Source organism: Opisthorchis viverrini (assembly GCF_000715545.1).
Source record: "Opisthorchis viverrini unplaced genomic scaffold opera_v5_275, whole genome shotgun sequence".
NCBI lineage: Eukaryota > Metazoa > Platyhelminthes > Trematoda > Opisthorchiida > Opisthorchiidae > Opisthorchis > Opisthorchis viverrini.
The window spans coordinates 230,219-241,278 of NW_008751936.1; positions in this window are offsets into that span (position 1 = coordinate 230,219).

The window sequence follows — 11,060 nt, forward strand, 5'->3', positions numbered from 1 at the left end:
TGCCCGAATCTGGTGGGAACACCGGATCAGCAATTCTGAAGTACGTCGAATGGTATTCGGAAGAGATAGCTCGCCCTCGATAGATGAACTAATTACACTGCATAGTTTGCGCTGGCTTGGCCACGTGTCGCGTATGTCAGTCAACCGACTTCCTCGAAGGGCTCTTTTCGCACGACCACGTGAAAGGTGAAAGAGAGTCAGATCTGGTCACACGATGACTTTGCAGCGTAGTGTGAAAGCCATTACCAGCAAACTTAGCTGCGCTGGTCATTGCCGTCTTTCTGGATGGGGACCCCGAGACCGGCCACATCAATGGCTAGAGACATTGCCAGATATGGCCCAGTCGCGCCCTCAATGGCGCTATTGCCTTCAGTACGTAGCTCCTTTTCCAACCCCCCTTCATTTGACAGCCCACTGACAGTGCTGGATTTATGCACCAATTTATCAGCTCTCGCCTGCAACGCGCAGCTACCTACCCCTGCCCCCAAACCATCGGTGAACGAAACTGCGGCAGCTACAACCACTGTACGAGGAGTACGGGGTTATTACAGCTGACAATGATGATGATGATGCCGCTTACGCTATTTATATGAAGCGCCCCGCAAGTGTTCCTGACTTCGTTTTGGGTGTCAATATACCTTGTGCACCTCTGGTGGTTGTTTTGACATGAACGCTAGCTTGGGAGGCTCTGACCGGGAACTAAGCTGAGAAAATACCGTTTCTACACAAGGGCACTTATTCGATCAGTGATGTAGGGTAGAACGGATGGCGTAAACCTCGTCATATGACGCATTCCGGAGATATGGGTCCGGTATTCAACAAGATGTTGGCTAGTATAATGTTACGTAGTACAGTAGTAGTAGTTTGATGTGTGGTTGAATAGTGAAGCATAGTTGAGTGTGGTACAGTGTAGTGTACTGTAGAACAGTATAGCATAGTATATCATGCCGTAGTATGATAATGCGTATTAAAATTCAATACAGTAAAATACAGCAAGTTAAGTTATACAGTATAGTGTATAGTATGGTATGGTATAGTATAGTATAGTATGGTATAGTATAGTATAGTATAGTATAGTATAGTATAGTATAGTATAGTATAGTATAGTATAGTATAGTATAGTATAGTATAATATAGTATAGTATGGTATAGTATGGTATAGTATAGTATAGTATAGTATGGTATAGTATGGTATAGTATAGTATAGTATAGTATGTAGCGCTTCATGCGTAACTTACAAAAGAGGCATCTGTGCTCGGTTCCACAAGGAAAACAAAGATAGCCCTTTGAACTTACCTGTTCCTGAAAACGGCAAAGGGGAATACAGGTGGATTAGTCTCAGACCACGGGACGAGGTCAAACATTCACTTAGGGTGAATTTGCTCAAAGGAGACTAAGTCAGACCGTTGTGAGATTGGTGGGTCACTAACTTTATTCTCAGTACCAGTTAGAACGGAGACAGTGGAAGCTTATGAGAACTACTGAATGTATTACGATCAGTGGACGCGATAGTTAGGCGATAACCCTATTTGTTGATAATCGTTCAGGTGTAACACCCCTTCGATGCCAAGCTGCCATGCTACCCGAAGGAAGCACGAGGATCGAATTACTGCCAGGTCGCCAAAGCTTAGATATCAGCAGTCGAGATGCCAGGGTTGGGTTCGAATCACAGACCTTCCGCTCAGTACGTGTGCACTAAAATCACCTGTCACGGAAAAAAACTAGATCCGTTTTTTCCATTCCGCACTGGATAGTGTGCAGTTTTATTTCAAACAGATCGTTCAAAATCGTTTATCCGTCTGTTATATCCAGTCATTAAAAGTACACACATTCGTTCTAGGGAAGAGAGCTCTCTTTCCAGCTGCCAACGTGCCCACCGTTCGGGGGGGGGGGGGGAAAAGAAGGGGATACCAGCTGATGTACGGAGGTTAACGGTGAGAAACAGAATGGTTTACTCAATCAAGCCATGTATTCTTGGGTAAGCTAAACCAATGACTGACTGGCAGCTGATATCCGAGAAGGATAGAATTCGAGCTCATAATCTTCCCCACCAAGAAGCAATACGGAGGGCCAAGACTAATTCGATCACGCACGGCAGTATCGATTACCGTATTCTAACCGATTAATGCCTTCCTCAATACCGCGTGCAAAATCGCAGGTGATCACGTGACGAGGCAGTACGTGTCACCCAGCTGAAACCCGTCGGTCGGAAACTGATGTGATATCTCTGCTAGTGCGTACCTATCGTAGTTCACAGTACGTCAGAAAAACGCGTAAGTACGGAAACGGGTGTATTGGGTACACGCGGCCAAACTGGTCCGCTTTCGTGGCAGGCAAGCTAAACAACTGAGTCACAGATCCAGTCAACCCACAGCGCTCACGCGAGCCAACCAATCGGACACTTATCCAATCAGCCACTCAAGTCACATGCCAGATCGATGGTTGAACGACAAACGGACAAGCGCACGCGCAAACTCTCTAACACACCGAAGCAGCTACTACAGTACCAAAGGCCATAAATTTGCATCCATAGTTAGAAGTTTCAGGAGATCTTGGGGGAGCTTTAATCCTCTCAGTGAAGCCAGTATGCGCTGAAAAGCAAAGAAGCAAACTCTACAGCAATTTCATCTTTATTGTAATTCGTCAGAATTTTCCGAAATGCAGGGAGCTTCTAACCCGCCACGGGTCCACACGGATAACCGCGTGACGTAGTTTTTACGGATGGCGCGATTTCTTGTCTGAGTGACAGCCAATCACGTTGCTCTTATGCCGCTATTCTATTCATTTTGAGTTCAAGTAAAACAAAAGGTTGACGGGAAGAAAACTCGGTTATTGGGCCTACCTGACAGACTCCAAAAAGAACGAAAACGGTGGTGGATTGCTGAAGAGCATTAAGCGTCCATCTCCTGTCCAGTTTCAGATGTATGTGTTCCCAGTTATTATCAACCTCGACTGCGTCAAACTTAATAGGTTCTTCTGTCCAGTTTCAGATGTATGTGCTCCTAGTTATTATAAACCTCGATCACAGTTTAACAGAGTGCGTCAAATTTGATATGTTTAGATATTTACGAGTAAAATCTTGAAGTCAAATTAGGCTTCTGGCCCCTGTCAGTTGTCCAGAACGGTCCCTTCACGGAGATAGATAATCTGGAATCAGATCAAAATCAATTCAGTTTGTCGGCTTTAAACCGCTTGCCATGGTTCCAGCTGTTAGAGTTTCGATTACTGGAAGATGGGAGAGTGTGGAAAATACAGCCAAGACTTGAACGGATAGTACATTCATTTTGTTCGGAAACTGGGTAGCTACGCATCGATAGCTGAATAGCTCTGATCCAGAGTACCAACGACTGAGAGTGTCATCATTGATTTGTGAGTTGATTCTGGGGTTCCCTATCCAAGCAGGCGGTATTTCTCGATCCGACCAAGTTCACTGTTCAGTGATTTCATACTTCGTTCCCATGTCATGCATTGTCCATCCCTCGATCGCCTCCACACATCACCGAGCTGGAAGAAAAGAGCTCTGCATTGCAGACGGTCTTCTGTTATGCAGGGTGCACGTCCTAACCAACCTGACCGATGAAACGCGAATGATTCACCGGTCACGGGGAAGTTCTTTCTTCCTAGGATCATTTGGCATACCTCAGCATTCCCAATTCGATGTTTCCAGCGACCAATTCTTTGGAGACCCCGATAATCAAACAGTGAGAGCTTTTGTTTCTCCTCTGCAGATATTTGAGCTTGACTGACTCTATGAAATATTAATAATACATATTCATAGTTGTTTTAAAAGTAATAAGTCGAACTGGAGACCAAATCAACCAAGCTGTGTAGGTCTATTAGATCAGACTGATCGGAGGTGGCTGCGTTTGTATCCTATGACTTGTGACATCATGGCATAAAGCCTTGTACTTCCCGCCAACTCACAGAAATACAGTAAAGCACTGGACTAGCCTAGAAAGTTTTGTAAAACTTATCATGACTTTCTAACTGAATCGGACGTACCCCAAATATCAAATCCGGTATTGTCACGCTCAATGTAGCCGGGTCGGCAACCGAGAGATGAGGTTGAAAGATATAGTGTTTGCCTTCCAAGAAATCCAGAGTTCTCGGTGGCTTTTCTTTTGAAAATATAATTTTTTGTATTGTGCGTTTCTCCCTGCAAAGTAAAATTAGATAGAATAGGAGTAAAGGTAGCTTCAATATACAGGGGGGGGGAGGAACGTATCCAAAGGAGTTAGGTGAAAAAAGTCATGAATACGGCAAACAATGGAAATATGAATTTTTCGCGACCAAGTTTCAATGCACAGAAATGTGCCTAGTTAATTTAGGGGGCCGGTCTGGCGTCTGACCTCGAGATTCCTTCATTTCGGGAAGTCTAGCGGACAAGTTAGTCTCTTTCTCATCGGAGTTCATCTGGTAGTGTTACGTCAACTTCAATGAATAACGTATCTGCAGCGTTCGACGGAATACACCCAATTTCAGATTATGTTGATACTGATGGTGGACCGCGGATGGAAGTTGAAGGAAACCGAAGGCGCGCTGTCAAAGAATCTTCCTGGACCGTACGAAGAGGTTGTTATGTCAAGAAAATGTATATTGAATATCGTTGGTGTCCCTTGGGAAACCATATTCCATCCATGGATGTCGCAAATGAGGGATTCATCTTAGATCTAGTTGTCCGTCCCATTAAAATCAAACTGATTTGTAGAAAATTGAGCATACGGTTGACCAAACCTGGGGGGAGGCTGCACCCACCTGGTTTGCATTCCACAAAACGAAGAGAGCCCTGGGCTGCCGAAGAATTTTCAACAACCTGATGAATAGAGCGTTTCTTCAAGAAAATATACTACGATACCTTGAATGTTGTACCAACTGAGACGCAGCATGTCAGGTTGTGAATCACATAAGGATGAAAGCATCGTCTATAAAGTGTTCAGCGGAGTCTGTCGATAAAAACCACATAATGTGATAACTAAGTATTTCGCGAGCTGCCTTAAAATGTCCGTTCCTAATCGTAAGCCTAATCCGGGTATCAGTGCTATTTTTTTGGCTCCCGACTTGGAAAGTGCACACGTTATCACTTTGCAGGTCAAGCCCACAGAATAGAGATCGTCATGGATATATCTGATTATCGAGGAGGTTTGAATGACCCGCTATTGAAGGAAGACTGAGCAACTCGTCAGGCCAGACGCCAGCCGTCTCTGAAGACGTTTGATTATCTACTTGACAGTCGCGTGATATTCGTGAATCGGTTTCCCTGCTGTATACTGGCTTTCGGTGTCAATCTTGTTCACACGTGACGAATATAGTACCTGAAGTCTAATTTAGTGGTTTCTGAATTGGGCGAATACCAGTGACTATTTTCTAACGGTAATCAAAAAAATATTTCCAGAGACCTATACAGTCCGTGAATACGGGATAGTGAGTACTCTCTGAAGACCACAGCTTCCATGGGCGGTACGTTAGATCATTTGTAACCCTGAACGAAGTGTATGCGGTGAAGAACTACTGACAAATTGCCAGTAGTCCGAAAAAAAGGAGAATTCACAAGTCGAATAAACCTTCCGCCTGAGAAACCACACTTGACGAACTGACGCGGATCACATGATGGACGAATGAGTGGAGCTGTATACTGACCAAATGTCTTTTAAGAGCCTGGAACATACATACGGGAAAATGAATCTCCACAGTTACGGTTTACTTCCCAAGTTCGAATAAAAATTATGATCGAGATGAACCTGCACGTATAGCACGTGACTGGTAGCGACCGGTAACGCATTGAGTGTAGTGCGGAACCGCTGGTTCGGTGCTCCTAATTTCTACCGTGACAGTGATATCTGCATGTTCTAACCACGCAAAGTAACGAAGCGCACTCCGTGTCGGACCCTCAAAGCGACTTTCGTTCCACCTGAAAGTAATGCGATAAGCGGTGGTGTAAAAAAAAACCAAGGGTGACAGCTTTCGCATCAGCCAAAACCCAAATATGTATTATTGCTACAATCATGTTGAAATCATCTGGAAGCTTCCAGTCCAATGAGGATCCTTAGATCAACGGCAACCGACAAATCGATAGCTCAAACCGATTACTTTTAACCGTTGTCAGGGATTAGTTTAGTAACGTTCATTTCTTTAAAATTCAGAGCGCTATGGTCATCCGTTTTTTCCATAAATCTATTTGGGCCGTAAACGGAGAAAAGGTGCTTAAGGTTTGAACGAATTAGTCAGCTCTTGATGTTGCACAGTCCCACCGAAGCGACGCGGTGTACTGTTTAGAGTGAACTGGTATAAAACATCACCATCAGGTAAGCTGAAGAGATCACCTGTGTGGATCTCCGACTAAACACTTGGTCCATTTGACCTGCAAACTTCGCTTTGTAGAACGGAAATTGATTTTGTCTGTATACACAGAAGATTTACGACCTGGCGGCCTGAGAAATAAGCCTCGTATGATGTCAACAACGTTGTGCAGGTAGAAGAGAACAGCGATCATGTGGTTGACTGATTATGAGCTTGTCTAATAAAGAAAATTGCGAAAACTGCATCTTGACCGGTTTGCGCTATTGCCGAATTTTTGGACCCACTCGGGTGGTACGCCAAGCCCGTGTTCACCTGTTTGTCTTCCGAGTTTTTTAAAACTGCCTCATTTATCCGTGGACTTCAGAATTTCCTCACGCAGCCAACAACTCAAAATCACCAACGATGAATGGCATACTCACCTGTACACAAAAGGACCGACTACATCCACACGCGGCCTCTCACCACGCAAGATATCGTCCATATTCGTGACGTTGAACAGATGTACTTTGAAAAATATCGGCACCGTTGGATTTCGCCAGTTCTCATAAAGCCTACGTCCAGGCAGATATATGATATCCTGTTTGGATTAAAGGTTGAAAGTGTGGGAAATACCATAGTCGGAAGTGGATTGATCCATAAAGGAAACTACTCACAAGGTTGCTGAAAACACTTTGGCGGCCTACGAGCAGTTTCACTCTTCTTGGGGCTCATAAGGTAGGCACATTCCCAAATTCTCATCAAAATTATGTCCCACTTGAACCCAAATTGAACTGTTGTCGAGAAATACACTCATTTGCGAATCACTTTGGTTGTCACGAGAGACTCAACTGAACCTCTCGTTTATTATATTCTACAAATGAATGTGCTGCACACAGGCCGCCTCATGTTTCAGTTGACCCGACATTCGAGATATCGCAGTATATTTTCATAAAGGAAACTACTCACAAGTTTGCTGAAAACTCTTCGACAGCCAACGTCCGGTTTCACTCTTCTTGGGGCTCATCAGATAGGCGCAGTCCTCGAGTTTCCGTCAACCTTATGTTCCGCTTGAACCCAGATTGCACGAAAGTAGTGTGGTGCAAAAAGAGACTCGCCTGAAACCCATCTGAATCCATATTTAGGTAGCTAACGAATATGAACTCGTCCCCAGATATTCTGAACCAAAGTACAAAAGAATCGAGAACACTGGTGCAGTTGTTTCATCAAGACTGCATGTCGGTCGCACCTTCCTGGTCGACTGTTACGGCGCTCAACTGCTTACGTGAAGACCCCCAGTTCAAACTGCCCTGAGGTTGCTTCAAGGCTTACCATAATTCGACGTTTTATACGTGCATAGACACATTTGTTAGAATGCCACAGTTGAAATACACACAGGTTCCAACTGCCTATTTTGTTTTATTTATCAAAAATGTCTGATGGGCTATCTGGTTTTGTGGCAAAATTTGCATTCATCATCGAGTGAAACGCCCATTTAGTTTTCCATTTTAACAGCCAGTCGATATGTGATCACATGGTTTTCGTGACATAAGAATGATTGGATCTCAGTCTACTGTCTGACTGAGAGCTAATCACATTATTGATCGTTCGCACTTTGCCGAACGATTAAGTATTCCAGCCGGGATGTTGCTGATTCGATACTCCCTGGAGTTCCGTCAGACGTGTGATGCTCATGATCCCCAGTAAGGAAGAAACTGCCCTACAGTTGTTCTCGACGTTTCCGCATAGATGACTTTTAAGAGCAGGGTGAAGTCAGCCCGCGGATGATTTAAACAGCATATTTAGGGCTGTTGATTTCGACTAGCGTACCTGCCATCGATCAACAAATCACCTTTGTAGATCAAGGATAAGTCGTTCTGTGAATTTTGTGCCATGTAGTGGTACCACAGTCACCTTTGAACACTTATCAGCTAGGGATAGATTTGACCAGGTACTGGGAGTAGATGGTCTCACCTCTGAGTGCACCCCAAGATGTTCTTCAGAGTGGAATTCCTACACTCTGATTAAGGAAAGCAAACGTTTGTCTGAGGTACAAAAAGTGAGAAACCTTCGTTTTTTGCTACTAAAGTGTAGAAGTTTGAGGTGATTTTCCCCATGTCTGGAAGACGAGAAACACTGCTCCGTTGTCTCATCCTTCACAGGATTTCCAGAGGATTCGACCTCCTGACTACAGGTTAAAAACTAAACTGTTGGGGCCACGAGGTGTCAGTCAACAGTGCGGTCGACTAGACAAATGCAACAAGATATAGTTCTCCGTACCCTCGAATTACGCAATTCACATCACGTGACCACGAGCCGTCTATATCCTCGAGTGATGACTACTCATTTGGACGGTCTACTCGTCATGTGAGTGATACCATGGAATCTGGAATGCATGCTGATAACTTAGCCAAAAAAAACACTCACCAGGGAACATATTCTGTTTAGACAAGGAATTCAGCTACACGGATGTGCTCAATTTGACTCAACGGGTGCGAAATAACATTAAAGCCAACCAGGGTGGACGGGGAAAGCACGCAATGGCACAAGACAGGTTAAGATTCCTAAACTGCACTTTTGGATATGACCTTGAGATTATATTGCAGAGCACTAACTTTAACGCCCTCTCAACTTTGGGGTGCCTGAGAGACTCACCTAGAACTCAGCTGAATCTATCGTTTGTGATGTTTTCAGGCAAATGAATGTGCTGCACACAGACCACCTCATGTTTCAGTTGCTACAATGTTCGAAATATCGCGATACATGTATAGGTGTATTACATTACTCATATGGTTGCTGAAAACTCTTCGACAGCCTACGATCGGTTTCGCCCTTCTTGGGGCTCATCATGTAGACACAATTCCCATGTTCCTGTCCACCCTAAGTTCTTCTTAAACACCATAAACGAGAGGTCCAGCCGGGTTTCAGTCGAACCTTGCGTGAATTCCCGACTGGTTCGCGAAGCTGTGTAATGATTAAAGAATGGATCCATTTTCAACCTTCCAAAATGACTCCAACCGCTTTTCCCCCCTTTCGACACATTGTTTATGATGAAAATGTTTAGCAAAGTTAAATCTTGCGACAAAAACCGAGTGAGGTAGAACTTTTTGGTCCTAACACTCCCGGTCTGGCACTTTGCTGTTACCTGCAAGTCTCTAACACCTCCCCACACATGTATGGAAAAGTACGTGCTGCTGGTTTCATTTTCCTGTTCCTCGGTGAAAGATTACTGGATAAAAGATATTGGATAATTCAGTAATTTGAATGTGGCAGTTGAATCGATATCATATTTTGTCAGTGAAACAGAAAGTTACCGAAGTACATATTGTGCAGGAATCTCGTGGGATGGAAGCAGCCAATCGCAGAGCAGCGGCAGATTCAACTCACTGCTGATTGGCTGGAATCTACAGTGCCGATTCCCAGGTAAGCTGTATGGCAAATTGCGATTTATTTTCTTAAGCCAACTTGTCAAGGAAATTAGATCATTTCAGTAGCATGATCTTTGCTCATATTTAGGGCTTAAATTAAAAACAAGCAGTTCAAGTGACTGTTCCAATTCACAGAAACCTTGCTAGTTGCGAGTGTTCGCGATGTGTAAGCTATTAATCTACCATACATTAATGCACTCACCTATCGTCCTGATCAGCTTTAGTTTCCTAAGCATAAAAGTGCCTGAGAGACTCAAGAAATCAAGTGGGAAGTGAACTGTCTATTGTCGACTGAAATGGATATTTAATCTCCAAATATACTCAGACAGTGTTCGTCAAAGTCCTTCAGTTATGGGGAGATTTTTAGGGCACTAGCGTCCGATTTTCGATTGCGATTTTGTCCTAACAGTGAAGCCGTCCACACTGAAGGGCCAAAATCTGTGTATATCTGGTTCATTCTCCTCAGCTATGCACATCTCATGAGTTCCTGGCTAGTACTTGAACATGAGTGCCCGATCAGCATTTTTGTTAAATCATTTCTCTTCCCACTACTAATTGTGCATAAGTAGCTTAGAATAGATAGCGAAACTTACAACAGAGAAGCCGTCACTCGAGGAACCAGTCAAGATGTGATCACGTGATGCACTGTGCGTGATTGAAGGCTGAGTGGCGTGCTGTTTTCTGTATGGGTGTGATTTGTTCACACTGCTCTTCATCCGATTCTGAGAGAATTGATGAAATCTACCACTGGAAAAGTTGTGTGTTCGAAACTACATACCGGAGCGCACTGCTATTGATTTCCACCAAGGAAGGGACAAATGTCAGTGATTTCAGGCTTTAAAGAGAGAAGGAATATCAACCGCAAATTACAAGATCATCAACATGTACCAGATTGTTTTTTTTGCATTTCGCGTCCTGTAATACCACACTCAATGAGGAAAGTCTGCTTAATTCGTAGCCCCAAAACGGTTCTAAGGTTCTAAGCAAGGTGTCTTATTTGGCGAGAAATTTACGACAATCTATCGGAAGAAGGTGAAACACTAAACGTCAGAACGATTCGTCTTGACAAATACCAACCACTTCCTTTGCACCACCACGTCGGTCCTGTTTTCAAGCCCTCTCTTTTACCAAATCTTGTAGGAAATTCGCACATTCATAGTTTATCTTTGCAACAAGTGGATCGGATGAAGTTCACATGGTCCTGTGGGCCATTCAGTCTCGCTTGAGAAGAAATATCCACGCTTGTTTGGCTGTATTAGTCGTTTGAACGTCTCCTGACCTTTCGTTTCAGAGAGGTTTGGTAAACAATCGGTGGATTTATTGCTGGGCAACGTTTCGCTTTTGACACAAAAGCTTCCT